Source organism: Salvelinus sp. IW2-2015, linkage group LG11, assembly GCF_002910315.2.
Source record: "Salvelinus sp. IW2-2015 linkage group LG11, ASM291031v2, whole genome shotgun sequence".
Lineage (NCBI taxonomy): Eukaryota > Metazoa > Chordata > Actinopteri > Salmoniformes > Salmonidae > Salvelinus > Salvelinus sp. IW2-2015.
Genome location: NC_036851.1, coordinates 36,177,942 through 36,197,633, shown reverse-complemented (window position 1 = coordinate 36,197,633; position 19,692 = coordinate 36,177,942). Strand labels below are relative to the sequence as shown.

The 19,692-nt window shown below is 43.4% G+C and overlaps 1 protein-coding gene across 1 annotated transcript in view; it reads left to right on the top strand.

Moving 5' to 3' along the window:
• LOC111970299 (haloacid dehalogenase-like hydrolase domain containing 3) overlaps positions 1-19,692 on the top strand; it is a 354,076-nt gene that overhangs the window by 56,291 nt on the left and 278,093 nt on the right. The window lies entirely within an intron of this gene.

The window sequence follows — 19,692 nt, the reverse complement described above, 5'->3', positions numbered from 1 at the left end:
ATTGTGGTGGAAAAAGTACTCAATTGTCATACTTGAGTAAAAGTGAAAAGTAAAAAAGTAAAAATCAAATTCCGTATATTAAGCAAACTAGACGGCACAATATTTTTATGGACAAATGGGCACACTCCAACATAAGACATCATTCACAAACACAGTATTAGGATTAGTATTTTGATTGACCTACAGTACCAGTCAAAGATTTGGACACACCTACTCATTCAAGGTTTTTCTTTTATTTTACTATTTTCTACATTGTACAATAATAGTGAAGACAACAACACTATGAAATAACACATATGGAAACATGTAGTAACCAAAAAAGTGTTAAACAAATCTAAATATATTTTATATTGAGATTCTTCTAAGTAGACACAATTTTCCTTAATGACAGGTTTGTAAAATTCCTGAAAACAAAAATTTGCTTTTTGGTTTAAAATTTAAGGTTAGGGTTCGGCACAAGGTTATCAGTGTGGTTGAGGTTTAACATACAATTTTAAGAAGATAAATGTAAAAATATATGCGGGCTCTTTATGACTTTGTGCTGTGGTAGTAAAGTGTTTTTTCTCAAAGTTGGCAGGATGTCACATGTCCTATCTACATCAGTACACTGGTAACAACCTACTCACTACAAAACTTATATTCTATCAAAAAAGCTACTCCTTGAAATAAGCCATAACAATTTTCGTTAACCAATTTCAACACTCTCCCATTGACCTCCATACAAAATACCGCTTGCTTGATGAGCGAAAAAAAAATCTAAATTGCCACCTGATGAAGAAAACAGTTGTGGCTTAGTTATCCTCTCACTTCACCTCTTGGATACGTTTTATAGCCTACCTTTTAAGAGTGGGATTGATTTTCAGACAGACAAATAAGGGCGATCAATATTTATTTGTAGGCAATGAAATAAACTATAGCCTAATCTTATTTAGGAAGTAATTTTCTTGGAAAGATAACTGCCCCATGCTTCTCTGCCCATGCATACATAGGCTTCATTTAACCTCTAACGAGTCACAAACCCAGATCCGGGATCCCCCATCAAAAAAGCTGACTAGAATAGCCTAGCCTAAAGCCACAGGGATATCATATAATAAAATGTTCATGAAATCACAAGTCCAAGACACCAAATGAAAGATACACATCTTGTGAATCCAGCCATCATTTCTGATTTTTAAAATGTTTTACAGGGAAGACACAATATGTATTTCTATTAACTAAACCACCATAGCAAAAGACAACTTTTTCCCCTACCATTTTTTTCCTGCATAGGTAGCTATCACAATTCGACCAAATAAAGATATAAATAGTCACTAACCAAGAAACAACTTCATCAGATGACAGTCTGATTACAATAAATATGTTTAGCATATGTTTTGTTTCGAAAAATATTTCAGGTAAATCATAGTTTTACATTGCAGCCACCATCACAACTCTCACCAAAGCAACTAGAAATATCAACAGAGAGCAACGTGAACTTAATAAAACAATAAATACTAACATACCTAGAAAATACACAGCACTTCACAGAGCATTCAAGATCCTTGTAATCCAGCCAATATATTCAAGATTCGTTTACACGTGTTTTACACAGCCGAACACAATTTAGCATTATATGATACGCTACTACCTAAACCCAGCATCTGATTCATGCACGTTAGCGATAGCGAATAAACCAGCAAAAGATATTAATCTTTTCACTAACCTTCTCAAAACTTCATCAGATGACAGTCCTATAACATCATATTACACAATACATATATTGTTTGTTCGAAAATGTGCATATTTAGCGGCACAAATCATGGTTATACAATGAGAATAGTAGCCAAGCTGCCAACAAAATGTCGGGAGAAATCTTGGGAGAGGCACCTAATCTAATCAATAACTAATCATAAACTTGACTAAAAATACAGGTTGGACAGCAAAATAAGATACATTAGTTCTTAATGCAACCGCTGTGTTAGATTTTTTAAATTAACGTTACTACGACATACAGCGTGCGCTAAAGCGAGACCGCACCGAAATTAATGGCGGAATAATAGTTTTACATTTTTCAACAGAACAACGAATTAACATCATAAATAGTTCTTACTTTTTGATGAGCTTCCATCAGAATCTTGTGCAAGTGGTCCTTTGTCCAGAATCATCGTTGCTCGGTTGTAGATTATCGTCTTCAACTTAGGAATTAGCAGCAAACATTAGCTCTGTGGCCCAGACGTGCCCAACTCTTCATAACGCAGCACAAAGAAATATCCGAAAATCGCAATATACTGATATAAACTGATATAACTCGTTTAAAATAACTACATTATGATGTCTTTAACACCTATATCGAATAAAATCAGAAGCCGGATATATCTAAGTGTCACGTTCCTGACCTATTTATGTTAGTTTGTTGTATGTGTTAGTTGGTCAGGACGTGAGTTTGGGTGGGCATTCTATGTTGTCTGTTTCTATGTTGGTTTAAGGGTTGCCTGGTATGGCTCTCAATTAGAGGCAGGTGTTTGGCGTTCCTCTAATTGAGAGTCATATTTAGGTAGGTTGTTTCACATTGTTTGTGGTGGGTGGTTGTCGCTGTGTCTGTGTTTATTGCACCACACGGTACTGTCTCGTCTCTCGTTCGTTCTTTCCTGTTCATGAGTGCATTGTTTTTTATGTTCACCAGTTCAGGTCTGTTTAACGTCGTTTGTTGTTTTGTAGTTTATGCAAGTATAAGTTTTTGTGTCGCTTCCCAGCAAATACTCTATGTTCTACACCCGCTGCACCTTGGTTTAATCCTTTAAGAGGAGGAGGGAGAGTCGTTACAGAACCACCCACCAAATTACCAGAACCAAGCAGCGGGAAAAGGGAGAGCTCAACAGAGCAACCAGGACTTGTGGACTTGGGAGGACGAGTTGAAAGGAGAAGGACCCTGGGCACAGGCTGGGAGTATCGCCGCCCCAACGCTGAGCTGGAGAAGCGAAAGCTGAGCGGCGGCGATATGAGGAGGCAGCACGGCAGGCGGACAGGTACGAGAGGCAACCCCAGATTTTTTGGGGGGGAGGCTAGAGAGGAGTGTGGCTAAGCCAGGTAGCAGACCTGAGCGCACTCCTCGTGCTTATTATAAGCAACGCGTCACTGGTCAGGCACCGTGTTATGCGGTTAAGCGCACGGTGTCGCCAGTGCGTGCCCATAGCCCGGTGCGCTATAGAGCAGCCCCCGAAAGTGTCATGGGAGTGTGGGCATCAGCCGGGCGTATTGTGCCTGCTCAGCGCGTTTGGTCTCCGGTTTACATCTCTCTCTTTTCCTCCTCCTCCTGTAGAGTCGTGTACCTCCACAAACCCTGAGCAGGCCGCACAATGCCCACGCCCCGGATGGATTGGCCCACACTCCTATGAATCACTTCTTGCGGTACTCTAATTGCTACGACCGGACTTGGCACGCACTGGCGACACCGTGCGCTTAACCGCATAACACGGTGCCTGACCAGTGACGCGTTGCTTATAATAAGCACGAGGCCTTCGCTCAGTCTGCTACCTTGGCTTAGCCCACTCCTCTCTAGTCCTCCCCCCCCAAAAAATCTGGGGTTGCCTCTCGTACCTGTCCCGCTTGCCGTTGCTGCCTCCTCATATCGCCGTCCGCTCAGCCTTTCGCTTCCTTCCAGCTCAGCGTTGGGGCGGCGCATAACTCCCCCAGCCTGTGCCCCAGGGTCCTTCTCCGCTTCAAACTCGTTCCTTCCCAAGTCCACAAGTCCTGGTTGCCTCTGTTGAGCTCTCCCCTTTTCCGCCCGCTGCTTTGGTTCTGGTAATTTGGTGGGTGGTTCTGTAACGACTCTCCTCCTCCTCTTAAAGGATTAAACCAAGGTGCAGCGGTTGTGAATACATATAGGATTTTATTTGCTGATGAAGACCGAACACAAAAACTATATACTTGCATAAACTACAAAACAAACAAACGACGTTAAACAGACCTGAAACTGGTGAACATAAAAAACCAATGCACTCCATGAACAGTGAAAGACGAACGAGAGACGAAGACAGTAACCGTGTGGTCCAAATAAACACAGGACACAGCGACAACCACCCACTACAAAACAATGTGAAACAACCTACCTAAATATGACTCTCAATTAGAGGAACGCCAAACACCTGCCTCTAATTGAGAGCCATACCAGGCAACCCTTAAACCAACATAGAAACAGACAACATAGAATGCCCACCCAAACTCACGTCCTGACCAACTAACACATACAACAAACTAACATAAATAGGTCAGGAACGTGACACCTTAGATATATCCGGCTCTGATTTTATTCGATATAGGTGTTAAAGACATCATAATGTAGTTATTTTAAACCGAGTTATATCAGTTTATATCAGTATATTGCGATTTTCGGATATTTCTTTGTGCTGCGTTATGAAGAGTTGGGCACGTCTGGGCCACAGAGCTAATGTTTGCTGCTAATTCCTAAGTTGAAGACGATAATCTACAACCGAGCAACGATGATTCTGGACAAAGGACCACTTGCACAAGATTCTGATGGAAGCTCATCAAAAAGTAAGAACTATTTATGATGTTAATTCGTTGTTCTGTTGAAAAATGTAAAACTATTATTCCGCCATTAATTTCGGTGCGGTCTCGCTTTAGCGCACGCTGTATGTCGTAGTAACGTTAATTTAAAAAATCTAACACAGCGGTTGCATWAAGAACTARTGTATCTTTCATTTGCTGTCCAACCTGTATTTTTTWGTCAAGTTTATGATTAGTTATTGATTAGATTAGGTGCCTCTCCCAAGATTTCTCCCGACATTTTGTTGGCAGCTTGGCTACTATTCTCATTGTATAACCATGATTTGTGCCGCTAAATATGCACATTTTCGAACAAACAATATATGTATTGTGTAATATGATGTTATAGGACTGTCATCTGATGAAGTTTTGAGAAGGTTAGTGAAAAGATTAATATCTTTTGCTGGTTTATTCGCTATCGCTAACGTGCATGAATCAATGCTGCTGTGTGGTTGGCTATTGTAGTAAGCTAATATAATGCTAAATTGTGTTTTCGCTGTAAAACACTTAAARAATCTGAAATATTGGCTGGATTCACAAGATCTTTGTCTTTMATTTKCTGTACRCTGTGTATTTTTCATAAATGTTTTATGATGAGTATTTAGGTAATTCACGTTGCTCTCTGTAGTTATTCTAGTTGCTTTGGTGAGAGTTGTGATGGTGGCTGCAATGTAAAACTATGATTTATACCTGAAATATTTTTCGAACAAAACATATGCTAAACATATTTATTGTAATCAGACTGTCATCTGATGAAGTTGTTTCTTGGTTAGTGACTATTTATATCTTTATTTGGTCGAATTTGTGATAGCTACCTATGCAGGAAAAAAATGGTAGGGGAAAAAAGTTGTCTTTTGCTATGGTGGTTAGTTAATAGAAATACATATTGTGTCTTCCCTGTAAAACATTTTAAAAATCAGAAATGATGGCTGGATTCACAAGATGTGTATCTTTCATTTGGTGTCTTGGACTTGTGATTTCATGAACATTTTATTATATGATATCCCTGTGGCTTTAGGCTAGGCTATTCTAGTCAGCTTTTTTGATGGGGGGGATCCCGGATCTGGGTTTGTGACTCGTTAGAGGTTAAATGAAGCCTATGTATGCATGGGCAGAGAAGCATGGGGCAGTTATCTTTCCAAGAAAATGTACTTCCTAAATAAGATTAGGCTATAGTTTATTTCATTGCCTACAAATAAATATTGATCGCCCTTATTTGTCTGTCTGAAAATCATCCCACTCTTAAAAGGTAGGCTATAAAACGTATCCAAGAGGTGAAGTGAGAGGGATAACTAAGCCCACAATCTGTTTTCTTCATCAGGTGGCAATTTAGATTTTTTTTTCGCTCATCAAGCAAGGGTATTTTGTATGGAGGTCAATGGGAGAGTGTTGAAATTGGTTAACGAAAATTGTTATGGCTTATTTTCAAGGAGTAGCTTTTTTGATAGAATATAAGTTTTGTAGTGATTAGGTTGTTACCAGTGTACTGATGTAGATAGGACATGTGACATCCTGCCAACTTTGAGAAAAAACACTTTACTACCACAGCCACAAAGTCATAAAGCCCGCATATTTTTTACAATTTATCTTCTTAAAATTGTATGTTAAACCTCAACCACACTGATAACCTTGTGCCGAACCCTAACCTTAAATTTAAACCAAAAAGCAAATTTTTGTTTTCAGGAATTTTACAAACCTGTCATTAAGGAAAATTGTGTCTACTTAGAAGAATCTCAATATAAAATATATTTAGATTTGTTTAACACTTTTTTGGTTACTACATGTTTCCATATGTGTTATTTCATAGTGTTGTTGTCTTCACTATTATTGTACAATGTAGAAAATAGTAAAAATAAAGAAAAACCCTTGAATGAGTAGGTGTGTCCAAATCTTTGACTGGTACTGTAGGTCAATCAAAATACTAATCCTAATACTGTGTTTGTGAATGATGTCTTAGTGTTGGAGTGTGCCCATTTGTCCATAAAAAAATATTGTGCCGTCTAGTTTGCTTAATATACGGAATTTGATTTTTTACTTTTTTACTTTTCACTTTTACTCAAGTATGACAATTGAGTACTTTTTCCACCACAATACTTGAGTAAATCTAAAATCATATAATTTTACTCAAGTAAGATTTTAGGCTACTGGGTGACTTTCACTTTTACTTGAGTCAATTTCTATGAAGGTATATTTAAGTATGACTTATTTCTGAACAAAGTAGACATTTTCATTCACTATAAAAAAAACATGTAAAAACGTAGATGTTGAAGATATATGTATTTTGCAAGCACTGTCACGACTTCTGCCGAAGTCGATGCCTCTCCTTGTTCGGGCGGTGCTCGGCGGTCGACATCACCGGTCTTCTAGCCATCATTGATCTATGGTTCATTTTCCATTGGTTTATTCTTGTCTTCCTACACACCTGGTTCCAATCCCATTCATTATATGTTGTGTATTTAACCCTCTGTTTCCCCTCATGTCCTTGTTAGAGATTGTTTATTGTTATGCTCGTGTTTTATGGATTGGTGTGCGACGGGTTCTTGTACCCACGTTTATTTTTATTATGGACTTCGGTTTAGAAATTTTTGTTTTAAGTTATTAATCTACTCCATTATGCCAAGTTTGATTCTCCTGCGCCTGACTTCCCTGCCACGTACACACACGTCATGACAAGCACCAACATCCCTCGTGAAAAAGTTGACAATCAAAAAAACGGAAACCATCTCCATAATAACAGGCGAATCAATCCACTGACACACAAGACCAATTATGGTCCTCATATTTTGTAGGAATGCTGAATGAAGACATTAAAGTTGTTCTGGCTGATAGTGTATTTACAGCAGTGAACTATCAACAGTGTCAGAATATCATCCCGAGTACCTGCGCTTTTACGCACGCTTTGTGGAGGTGGAGAAGCGTATCTCTCCAAATACTGCATCTTAATAGAGTTGGAGAAGCCATAGATTTTCAAGCCGATTGAAGTCAAAACTGTAACTAGGCCACTCGGGAACATTCAATGTCATCTTGGTAAGCAACTCCAGTGTATATTTGGCCTTTTGTAAGAGGGTATTGTCCTGCTGAAAGTTGAATTTGTCTCCCAGTGTCTGTTGGAAAGCAGACTGAACTAGGTTTTCCTGTAAGATTTTGCCTGTGCCTAGAAAAAAAACTCCCTAGTCCTTGCTGATGCAGCCACCACCATGCTTGAAAATATGACGAGTGGTACTCAGTGATGTGCTGTGTTGGATTTGGATCAGTTTTAGTTTTGTGCCTCATTGCAAACAGGATACATGTTTTGAAATGTTTTTATTCTGTACATGCTTCCTTCTTTTCACTCTGTCATATTGTGGAGTAACTACAATGTTGTTGATTCATCCTTAGTTTTCTCATATCAAAACCATTAAACTCTGTAACTGTTTTAAAATCAACTTGGGCCTTATAGTGAAATCCCTGAGCAGTTTCCTTCCTCTCCGGTAACTGAGTTAGGAAGGACGTGTCGGGTAGTGTCGGGTAGAGAGATTCAAAAATCATGATAACTGCTATTATCGAACAGAATGAGTCCACTTCTTATGAGATTTGTTATTAACCTATTTAATCCCATCGGTCACAATAGTGACCGTAAAAAACGTTTTCAGTTATAAGGCTCTAAACCTGTTACTGAATGACGTATCAATGTATTTCCAGCAAATATTAAAATAATAAAGGGTCTCAATGAAAGATGTGCAGTGTCACATGTTTAGTGTGAATTGTCACATGACCAGACCTGTTTACTTCCTGGTTGCACCATGAGAAGAGGATGACTGCATCAAAGCTCCCAAACAAAAGGTTAGTAAAGTATGTTAACATAAAGATAGGACAAATATTTTTGGTACACATCATCTTTAAGGTGTCTAGTATTGATACATGCATTTGCAATTACTCAACTTTGTTCAGTGTGGTCATAGAATGAGTAAACATGTTGACGGCAACAATAGTGACCCGTGGGATATCACAGTGCATCTAGGTATACACATACTGATACACATACATAGGTCTTGTTCTACCTAACTTTCTACTCTGTTCTTTCTTTTAGTGTCACTTTGAGTCAAGTTCTGGATATGTTGATCTAGGTGACTGCCCAGACAAGGCATGCAACATTGCAGTTATCCCTCAAAATGAGAAAGATGCTGTCCTGAGTGATTGTGATAGCGATGGGTCAGATATGACCCCCTAATCAAAGGACCACCCAAGGCCATTTGCCAGCCAGGCTGTTTGAATGCATATGCTGACCTATGCAACAGATCATGACAGAACAACGTTTCAGTGATGATGACCTAGCCCTCACCCCCCATCCACAACCTCCCCATCACCCCCGTCTTTGTGATAATGAAGCCAAGGGCTCTATCCCGCCAGAGGGTCAGTCAGAAGAGCCAAGGGCCTTACAAGCATAGATGTTAGCCGAAGAGCAAAGGGAAGCTGCAGGTGGCCAAATAAACTTAGTGTTCAAACGATCGAGAGCCTGCACACTGTGATTCCAAAACACATAGTCATACAGGCCCAATATGCAAAAAATGGCGCACGAAACCACTGAGACCGAAAGGAGGTCTTACTGGCTGTACTGACTTGGAAGATCAGGCAAGATATGATATAGCTTCTCACTGCCATCAACACGATTGACGGTTCCAGAGAAGTCGTTCATTGTGACAAACGTACTATGCATGTGAGAAATGCAAAGTGCCACTGCACATTGAGTGCTTCAAGATATACCATGGACAGTAGAAAGGAGGAGCTGACCATGAAAATGGGTCTGAAAAGAGACTACAGAAACTGAGAGAAAGTCGTTAAGGGTGACGGAGCAGACAGTAGTCAACGGACTCTAGGAGAAAAACGAAAAGGTCGACGAAAAAGACAATCATAAATGACTGAAATGTTTTTGGAAAAGAAGTTCAACTTGATTCCAATTCATACTGTTACAGTAGTCTGAGCACTGATCAAGTTTAAAATATAGTTAATGCACGACAACTAATGCTTGCACTTGGTTCTGAAGCTACCCCTCTATGATATATAATATCTATATATTAGCACTCATTGTGCAGTGGCGCTTTTTATATAAAATAATTGTATTTGTCGTTCTGTAGGCCTCTCTTGAATGCATATTCTACCAGGCCTGCTCTATCCCTAAATGTTCCTCGCACTCTCTCACCCCGTCCAGTGAGGAATGAATCTCCACGACTGCTAACAAGTTGTTAGGCGTGCATTTTGCATCTTACAAGATGTCCAAGTGACAATGTTACACATGAATATTGCACTAAATCCAAGTTTACAAGAATTACAATAAAGTTACAATATTAGTGTTTCAATACATGTTGCACTAAGTAAACAGTGTTACAATGTATGTTCACAATAAGTAACATGTTGAAATACGTTTGATGGTTGTTTTTTTTTTGTCTTTGCTCTCGAGTATTTATATCGGTGTTGTAAACGCGTTTGATGTGTAAAAAGTCCAGTATCCTGTGAAGGGGCATTCTAGAGGCAATACTGGGGAGTGATGATACTGCTAATGACAGATTTAAATGTGTTAATACTGGGCTGGGAATTAATAAGCACTTTGATAACTGCAAATAGGAGAAATATGTTAATATTAGTATCATAGGTACATTAACAGCCCACGGCACAATTGGTGACGGACCATAATATACAACGGACACTTTTTCAACCACTTCTACTTGTTCCCATAAAAATTGTTCGACCAATTAACTGATCTGACCTACTTCAAAAGGGCTTATCTAACTGACACTCTGACCCTTTGGATATTTCTCATGTCTGGGGAAAAATTTGGAGTGGAGGAGATAATAGGGCACGGGAATATCGGCCCCTGTTGTGGAAGTGAGGGCCTTGCGGACAAGATCACGGGTACTTGGATACCACTCGGAGGGACTAGGAGGACCACCGAGGCGGGAGGGAGTGAGTGCGGCAGGGCGCGCAGGGCGCTGGTGGGTGAGTGGCGGGGCGTCAGCGATGCCCGTGCGGCGCGCCACCGGGTAAACCATCCCGCACCGGGCCCACACTCGCACCCGACCAACCCCAAAAAAAAACCAGCAAAAAAACCCCACACACCCACCTGGTACACAAGCGGCACTTGAGCAAGTAAAATCACTATCTCTGATACCTCAAACATTCAAGCTTTCAGAATGTTCTACTTCATCCCCTCTCTCACACCAGTCATATACGACAACAACATATCTACCACACATCTTGAACATATTATTCCACCGGTCATTGGTGATGGCCTACACCGCATTACAGTGAGCTCCAAACGCGGGTGTGAATCCGACTCTTCTGCAAGGCACTCGTCTGAATTTGACTGGTAGCGTCCTACTCCGATCTATTATCACCACACCACCAAACATCACCCACTCACGCTCTTAAACTAGCAATTTTCTTACTACTATACTATATATTATTTCTATTCTTTTACAAAACCCGTTATTTTACCAGGATAGTTGACTGAGAACACGTTCTCATTTGCAGCAACGACCTGGGGAATAGTTACAGGGAGAGAGAGGGGGCATGAATGAGCAATTGTAAAAACTGGGGATTATTAGGTGACCGTGATGGTTGAGGGCCAGATTGGGAATTTTAGCCCAGGACACGGGGTTAACACCCTCACTCTTACGATAAGTGCCATGGGATCTTTAATGACCTCAGAGAGTCAGGACACCGTTTAACGTCATCCGAAAGACGGCACCCTACACAGAGCAGTGTCCCCAATCACTGCCCTGGGGCATTGGGATCTTGTGTTTAGACCAGAGGAAAGAGTGCCTCCTACTGGCCCTCCAACACCACTTCCAGCAAGCACCTGGTCTCCCATCCAGGGATCCGACCAGGCAACCAACCCTGCTTAGCTTCAGAAGCAAGCCAGCAGTGGTATGCAGGTGGTGATGCTGCAGGGTGGTATGCTTCAGTGAAGAGGACAGATTTTTGGCTGAAAAACGAATTAAACAAGTTTAGGATTGTGCTTAAAAACTATCATGTCAAACTCACGAACTCTCATTCTTTACATCCGTAGCTTTGACATTAAGATTGGTTGCATTATTCCACCTGCATCTTTGCTGAGACTCAAACTTCATGTTGTGACATTAAATTGACTATTTGTTATCCTTATGTTTTGACTATTTCAGGTGGAAGTGATGGACACAGTTGTATCCACAAGAAAGGTCATGCAGACTTGAAAAATGAATTATGAATATATTCACATCCAATAAAAAGCATTCCATACCTTTTATCTGTTAGAATGGAACTCACCTCATATTCAATAGCATTGTCACATTCTGACCATATGTCTTGCGTTGTATGTTTCTATGTTTTATGTCTAGGTTGTCTATTTCTGTGTTTGGTCAGGGCGTGAGCTGGGGTGGGCATTCTATGTTGTTTTTTCTATGTTTGTATTTCTGTGTGGCCTGGTATGGTTCTCAATCAGAGGCAGCTGTCGATCGTTGTCTCTGATTGAGAATCATACTTAGGTAGCCGGTTTTCTCACTATGGGTTGTGGGTAGTTATTTTCTGTGTCTGTGTTTCACCATACAGAAATGTTTCGGTTGTTTGTTCGTGTTTTTTTTGTTATTTTGTTCCGTGTTCATGTTGATTTATTAAAAATTATGGAAATTAAAAATTTTCTAATTATGGACACTTACCACGTTGCACATTGGTCCGACTTTTCCTACTCCTCCTCAGACGAAGAGGAGAATCGTTACAGAACTACCCACCAACCAAGGACCAAGCAGCGTGGTAACCAGGAGCAGAGGGTTCTGGACTCCTGGACTTGGGAGGAGATACTAGACGGTAAGGGACCCTGGGCACAGGCTGGGGAATATCGCCGCCCCAAGGAAGAACTGGAGGCAGCGAAAGCTGAGCGGCGGCGGTATGAGGTAAGGCAGCGCAACAGGCACGAGAGGCAGCCCCTCCCAACAGGGAGATTGGCGGAGTCAGGTAGTAGACCTGAGCCAACACCCCGTGCTTACCGGAAGAAGCGCAGTACTGGTCAGGCACCATGTTATGCGGTCAAGCGCACGGTGTCGCCAGTATGCGCTCATAGCCCGTTGGGCTATAGTCCAGCCCCCCGCAAGTGCCATGCGAGTGTGGGCATCCAGCCAGGGCGTATTGTGCCGGCCCAGCGTGTTTGGTCTCCGGTACGCCGTTTCGGCCCAGGGTATCCTGCGCCGGCTCTGCGTGCTGTGTCTCCGGGGCGCTGGGAGGGTGCAGTGCATCCTATGCCTGTGTCTCCGGGGCGCCGGGCGAATGTGGGTATTGAGCCTAAGGGAGAGGTGCGTTTGGTATGCACCAGATCTCCAGTGCTCACGCACAGCCCGGTTCAACCTGTGCCTGCACTCTGGAGGGTCCGGGCTAAAGTGGTCATCCAGCCTGGGGAGTGGTGCCAAGGCTGCGCACCAGAGCTCCAGTGCTCCCCCACAGCCCGGTCCTTCCGGTGCCTCCTCTACGCACCAGGCCTCCTGTAAGTCTCCCCAGCCTGGGTCCTGTGGCAGCCCCACGCACCAGGCTGTCTCTCCGTGTCCTCCCTCCAGGTCCGCCCGTCTGTCCTGAGCTGCCAGAGCCGCCCGTCTGTCCTGAGCCGCCAGACAGCGACGTATTCCTCGAGCCCGCCAATTCCGCCGGTCTGTCCTGAGCCGCCAGAGCCGCCCGTCTGTCCTGAGCCGCCAGACCGCCGCCCGTCTGTCCTGAGCCGCCAGACGCCGCCCGTCTGTCCTGAGCCGCCAGAGCCGCCCGTCTGTCCTGAGCCGCCAGAGCCGCCCGTCTGTCCTGAGCCGCCAGAGCCGCCCGTCTGTCCTGAGCCGCCAGAGCCGCCCGTTAGTCTCGGCGCCGCCAAGGTCGCCCTTCCACTCCGCGCTGTTTGCTTCTTGATCTGAGAATCATTATTAGGCATACAGTAATTGGAAAGAACAGGGAAGAGAGAACAACTTCGGTCAGAAATGGCTTGTCGTATTGTAAGCATGGTGGGACATCAATCAAGACCGTTGCTTAACCAACATACAGTGCATTCGGAAAGTATTCAGACCCTTTGACTTTTTCCACATTTTGTTACTTTACACCTTTATTCTGAAATTGATTAAATCGTTTTTTTGCCCTCATCAATTTACACACAATACCCCAGATGGCACCGACAGACAACTATGCAATTATTTTTTTTTCTGTATTATTTCTTACATTGCTAGCCCAGAAAATCTCAAGTGTTATTACATAAACCTGGGAAGAACTATTGGATATAAAAGCGATGTCAACTTATAATCATTACGACCAGAAATATGTCTTTCCCGAAGCGGATCCTTTGATCGGACCTCCACCCTGGACATGCAATCTTATCCCAGAGGCCGACCCAAAACAACGGGGTCGCCGTGGGAGAGGCAGACGGAGCGGCCTACTGGTCAGACTCAGAAGGCAAGCACACCATCCACCGCTTCCGAGCATATTACTCGCAAATGTCCAATCTCTAGATAACAAGGTGGACGAAATTTGGGCACGAGTTTCCTTCCAGAGAGACATCAGAGATTGTAACATTCTCTGTTTCACAGAAACATGGCTCACTCGGGATTTGTTGTCAGAGTCGGTACAGCCACCCGGTTTCTTCACGCATCGCTCCGACAGAAACAAACATTTCTCTGGTAAGAAGAAGGGCGGGGATGTATGCCTTATGATTAACGACTCATGGTGTAATTACAACAACATACAGGAACTCAAGTCCTTTTGTTCACCCGACCTAGAATTCCTTACTATCAAATGCCGACAGCATTATCTTCGAAGAGAATTCTCTTCGGTTATAGTCACAGCCGTGACATCCACCCCAACCCTTGTCGGCCCTGAAAGAACTTCACTGWACTCTATGTAAACTGGAAACCATACATTCTGAGGCTGCATTATTGTAGCTGGAGATTTTAACAAAGCTAACCTAAGAACAATACTTCCCAAATTCTATCAGCATATCGAATGCGCAACAAGAGCTGGTAGCTTTCTGGATCATTGCTACTTGAATTTTCGCGATGCATACGAAGCCCTCCCCCGCCCTGCCTTCGGCAAATCTGACCATAACTCCATTTGTTGCTCCCACAAATAGTACAGCTTTTCCCGAGGCAATCAAACAAGAAAAGCGTCAGAATAGAGACAAAGTAAAGTCGCAATTCAACGGCTCAAACACGAGACGCATGTAGCAGGGTCTTCAGTCAATCACGGATTACAAAAAGAAAATCAGCCCCGTTCCAGCATCGACGTCTTGCTCCCAGAAAAATTAAACAACTTCTTTGCTCGCTTTGAGGACAATACAGTGCCACTGACACGGCCCGCTACCAAAGCCTGTGGGCTCTCCTTCTCCGTGGCCAACATGAGTAAAACATTTTAAAGTGTTTACCCTCGCAAGGCTGCCGGCCCAGACGGCATCCCTATACGCGTCCTCAGAGCATGCGCAGACCAGCTGGCTGGTGTGTTTACGGACATATTCAGCCAAGCTCTATCCCAGTCTGTTGTCCTCACATGCTTCAAGATGGTCACCATTGTTCCTGTTCCCAAGAGAGCTAAGGTAACTGAACTAAATGACTATCGCCACATTGCACTCACTTCTGTCATCATAAAGTGCTTTGAGAGACTAGTCAAAGACCATATCACCTCCACCCTACCTGATACCCTAGACCCACAACAATTTGCTTACCGCCCCAATAGGTCCACTGACAATGCAATCGCCATCACACTGCACACTGCCCTATCCCATCTGGACAAGAGGAATACCTATGTAAGAATGCTGTTCGTTGACTACAGCTCAGGATTTAACACCATAGTACCCTCCAAACTCCTCATTAAGCTCGAGACCCTGGGTCTCAACCCCGCCCTGTGCAACTGGGTCCTGGACTTCCTGACAGGCAGCCCCCAGGTCGTGAAGGTAGGAAACAACATCTCCGCCCCGCTGATCCTCAACACTTGGGCCCCACAAGGATGCGTTCTCAGACCTCTCCTGTACTCCCTGTTCACGCATGACTGCATGGCCATGCACGCTTCCAACTCCAGCCTACAGGGAGGAGGTGAGGGCCCTCGGAGTGTGGTGTCAGGAAAATAACCTCTCACTCAATGTCAACAAAACAAAGGAGATGACCGTGGACTTCAGGAAACAGCAGAGGGAGCACCCCCCCCCCCCCATACAAATCTACGGGACAGTAGTGGAGAAGGTAGAAAGTTTTAAGTTACTCAGCGTACACATCATGGACAAACTGAAATGGTCCACCGACACAGACAGCGTGGTGAGAAGGCTCAACAGCGCCTCTTAAACCTCAGGAGGCTGAAGAAATATGGCGTCTAAAACACTCACAAACTTTTACAGATGCACAATCGAGAGCATCCTGTCAGGCTGTATCACCGCCTGGTACGGCAATTGCACCACCCTCAACCGCAAGGCTCTCCAGAGGGTGGTGCGGTCTGCACAACGCATCACCGGGGGCAAACTATCTGCCCTCCAGGAAACCTACAGCACACAATGTCACAGGAAGGCCAAAAATATCATCAAGGACAACAACCAACCGAGCCACTGCCTGTTCACCCCGCTATCATCCAGAAGGCGAGGCCAGTACAATTGCATCAAAGCTGGGACCGAGAGACTGAAAAACAGCTTATATCTCAAAGCCATCAGAATTAAACAGCAATCACTAACATAGAGAGGCTGCTGCCAACATACAGACTCAAATCTCTGGCCACTTAAATAAATGGACTTAATAAAGGTATCACTAGTCACTTTAAATAACGCCCCTTTTACTGCATCTTGTCTATGCCGCACGCCATCGCTCATCCATAGATTTGTATGTACATGTTCTTATTCATCCCTTTGTATTTGTGTGTATAAGGTAGTTGTTGTGAATTTGCTAGATTACTTGTTAGATATTACTGCATAGTCGGAACTAGAAGCACAAGCATTTCGCTACACTTGCATTAACATCTGCTAACCATGTGTATGTGACCAATACAATTTGATTTGATGTTAATGACAAAACCAACATGGGTTTTTAGAAATCTGTGCAAATGTATAAAAAAATTAATTTAAAAAAATCGCATTTACTTAGGTATTCAGACCCTTTAATCAGTAATTTGTTGGCGCACCTTTGGCAGTGATTACAGCCTCGAGTCTTCTTGGGTATGATGCTACAAGCTTTGCACACCTGTATTTGGTGAGTTTCTCACATTCTTCTCTGCAGATCCTCTCAAGCTCTGTCAGGTTGGATGGGGAGCGTAGCTGCACAGCTATTTTCAGGTCTCTCCATAGATGTTCGGTCGGGTTCATGTCTGAGCTCTGGCTGAGGCCCTCAAGGACATTCAGAGACTTGTCCTGAAGCCACTCCTGCATTGTCTTGGCTGTGTGCTTAGAGTCGTTGTCCTGTTGGAGGTGAACCTTCGCTCCAGTCTGAGGTCCTGAGTGCTCTGGAGCATGTTTTCATCAAGGTTCTCTCTGTACTTTGCTCCGTTCATCTTTGCCTCGATCCTGACTAGTCTCCTAGTCCCTACCGCTGAAAAACATCCCCACAGCATGACGCTGCCACCACCATGCTTCACTGTAAGGAAGGTGCCAGGTTTCCTCCAGACGTGACGCTTGGCATTCAGGCCAAAGAGTTCAATCTTGGTTTCATCAGACCAGATAATCTTGTTTCTCATGGTCTGAGAGTCCTTTAGGTTCCTATTGACAAACTACAAGCTGGCTGTCATGTGCTTTTTACTGAGGAGTGGCTTCCGTCTGGCCACTCTACTATAAAGGCCTGATTGGTGGAGTGCTGCAGAGATGGTTGTTCTTCTGAAAGGTTTTCCTATCTCCACAGAGGAACACTGGAGCTGTCAGAGTGACCATCGGGTTCTTGGTCACCTCCCTGACCAAGGCCCTTCTCCCCTGAAGAGTCTTGGTGGTTCCAAACTTCTTCCATTTAAGAATGATGGAGGCCACTGTGTTCTTGGGGAACTTCAATGCTGCAGACATGCTTTGGTACCCTTCCTCATATCTGTGCCTTGACACAATCCTGTCTTGGAGCTCTACGGACAATTTCTTCGACCTCATGACTTGGTTTTTGCTCTGACATGCACTGTCAAATGTGGGACCTTATATAGACAGGTGTGTGCCTTTCCAAATCACAAGTAAATTTACCACAGGTGGACTCGAATCAAGTTGTAAAACATCTCAAGCATGATCAATGGAAAGAGGATGCCCCTGAGATTAATTTTGAGTCTCATGTTAAAGGGTCTGAATACTTATGTAAATAAGGTTTCAATTTTTTTTTACATTTTCAAACATTTATAAAAACCTGTTTTCGCTTTGTCATTGTGGGGTATTGTGTGTWGATTGATGAGGGAAAAAATGATTTAATACATTTCAGAATAAGGCTGTTACGTAAGAAAATGTGGAAAAAGTCAAGGGGTCTGAATACTTTCCGAATGCACTGTATACAGGGTGAAGATGAGTTCAGACCAGATCGACAGCATGCCAGCATGGATCTCAGAAGGAAAGACATCAGCAGCAGAGGGCAACATTGGGTGGAATCACAACAGTGGAAGGTGCATACCCAAAGGGCAGCAGTGGGTGGTGCGTACCCAAAGGGTAACAGTGAGTGGTAGACTCCAGTGCATACTCCAGTATCAAAATCGTGAATGTGTGTTGAATGACTTTGTTATGGAAGAGCATGGTGCCCTATTCCTGCATAATTCCACTCTGAATGGATACCTTAGTCCACCTGTGAATCTACAGCCATGAAATAGRGATGAAGACATACACTAGTATATACAAAAGTATGTGGACATCCCTTTAAATTCATTGATCCTGCTATTTCAGCCACACCTGTTGCTGACAGATGTATAAAATCGAGCATACAGTCATGCAATCTCCATAGACAAACATTGGCAATAGATTGGCCTTATTGAAGAGCTTAGTGACTTTAAATGGGGCACCGTCATAGGATGCCACTTTTCCAACAAGTCAGTTCGTCAAATTTCTGCCCTGCTAGAGCTACCCCGGTCAGCTGTTATTGTGAACTGTAAACATCTAGGAGCAACAACGGCTCAGCCGAAGTGGTAGGCCACACAAGCACACAGAACGGGACCACCGAGTGTTGAAGTAAGTTGCGCGTGAAAATTGTCTGTCCTCGTTTGCAACAATCACTACCGAGTTCCAAATTGCCTCTGGAAGCAACGCCAGCACAATAACTGTTCGTCGGGAGCTTCATGAAATCGGTTTGCATGACCGAGCAGCCGCACACAAGATCACCATGTGCAATGCCAAGCGTTGGCTTGAGTGGTGTAAAGCTCGCCGCCATTGGACTTTGGAGCAGTGGAAATGCATTCTCTGGCAGTCCGACGGATGAATCTGGGTTTGGCAGATGCTAGGAGAACGCTACCTGTCCCAATGCATAGTGCCAAATGTAAAGTTTGGTGGAGGAGGAATAGTAGTCTGGGGCTGTTTTTCATAGTTCGGTCAACCTTAGTTCCAGTTAAGGGAATTCTTAACGCTCCAACATACAATGTCATTCTAGATGATTCTGTGCTTCCAACTTTGTGGCAACATTTTGGGGGAAGGCCCTTTCCTGTTTCAGCATGACAATGCCCCCGTGCACAAAGTGACGTCCATAGAGGAATGGTTTTTCAAGATCGGTGTTGAAAAACTTGACTGGCCTGCCAGAGCCTTGACCTCAACCCCATCAAACACCTTTGGGATGAATTGGAACACCGACTGTGAGCCAGGCTTAATCGTCCAACATCAATGCCTGACCTCACTAATGCTCTTGTGGTTGAATGGGAGAAAGTCCCCGCAGCAATGTTCCAACATCTAGTGGAAAGCCTTCCCAGAAGAGTGGAGACTGTTATAGCAGCATAGGGGGCACCAACTCCATATTAATACCCATGATTTTGGAATGAGATGTTCGACAAGCAGGTGTCCACATATGTTTGGTCATGTAGTGTAAGTGAAAGGCTTTTGTAACAGTGTTTCTTTAATTTGCATTGGAATATTTGCATTAGTGAAATATTGGAGAGATTCAGATGTTGACTCACATGTATTATTACATTGACAAGTCCCTCACATCTGTTAGAATGGCATTGATGCTGTAAAATGGCTTGGTTTTAAATAAACTGCAGTGACAGTGTTTTCCA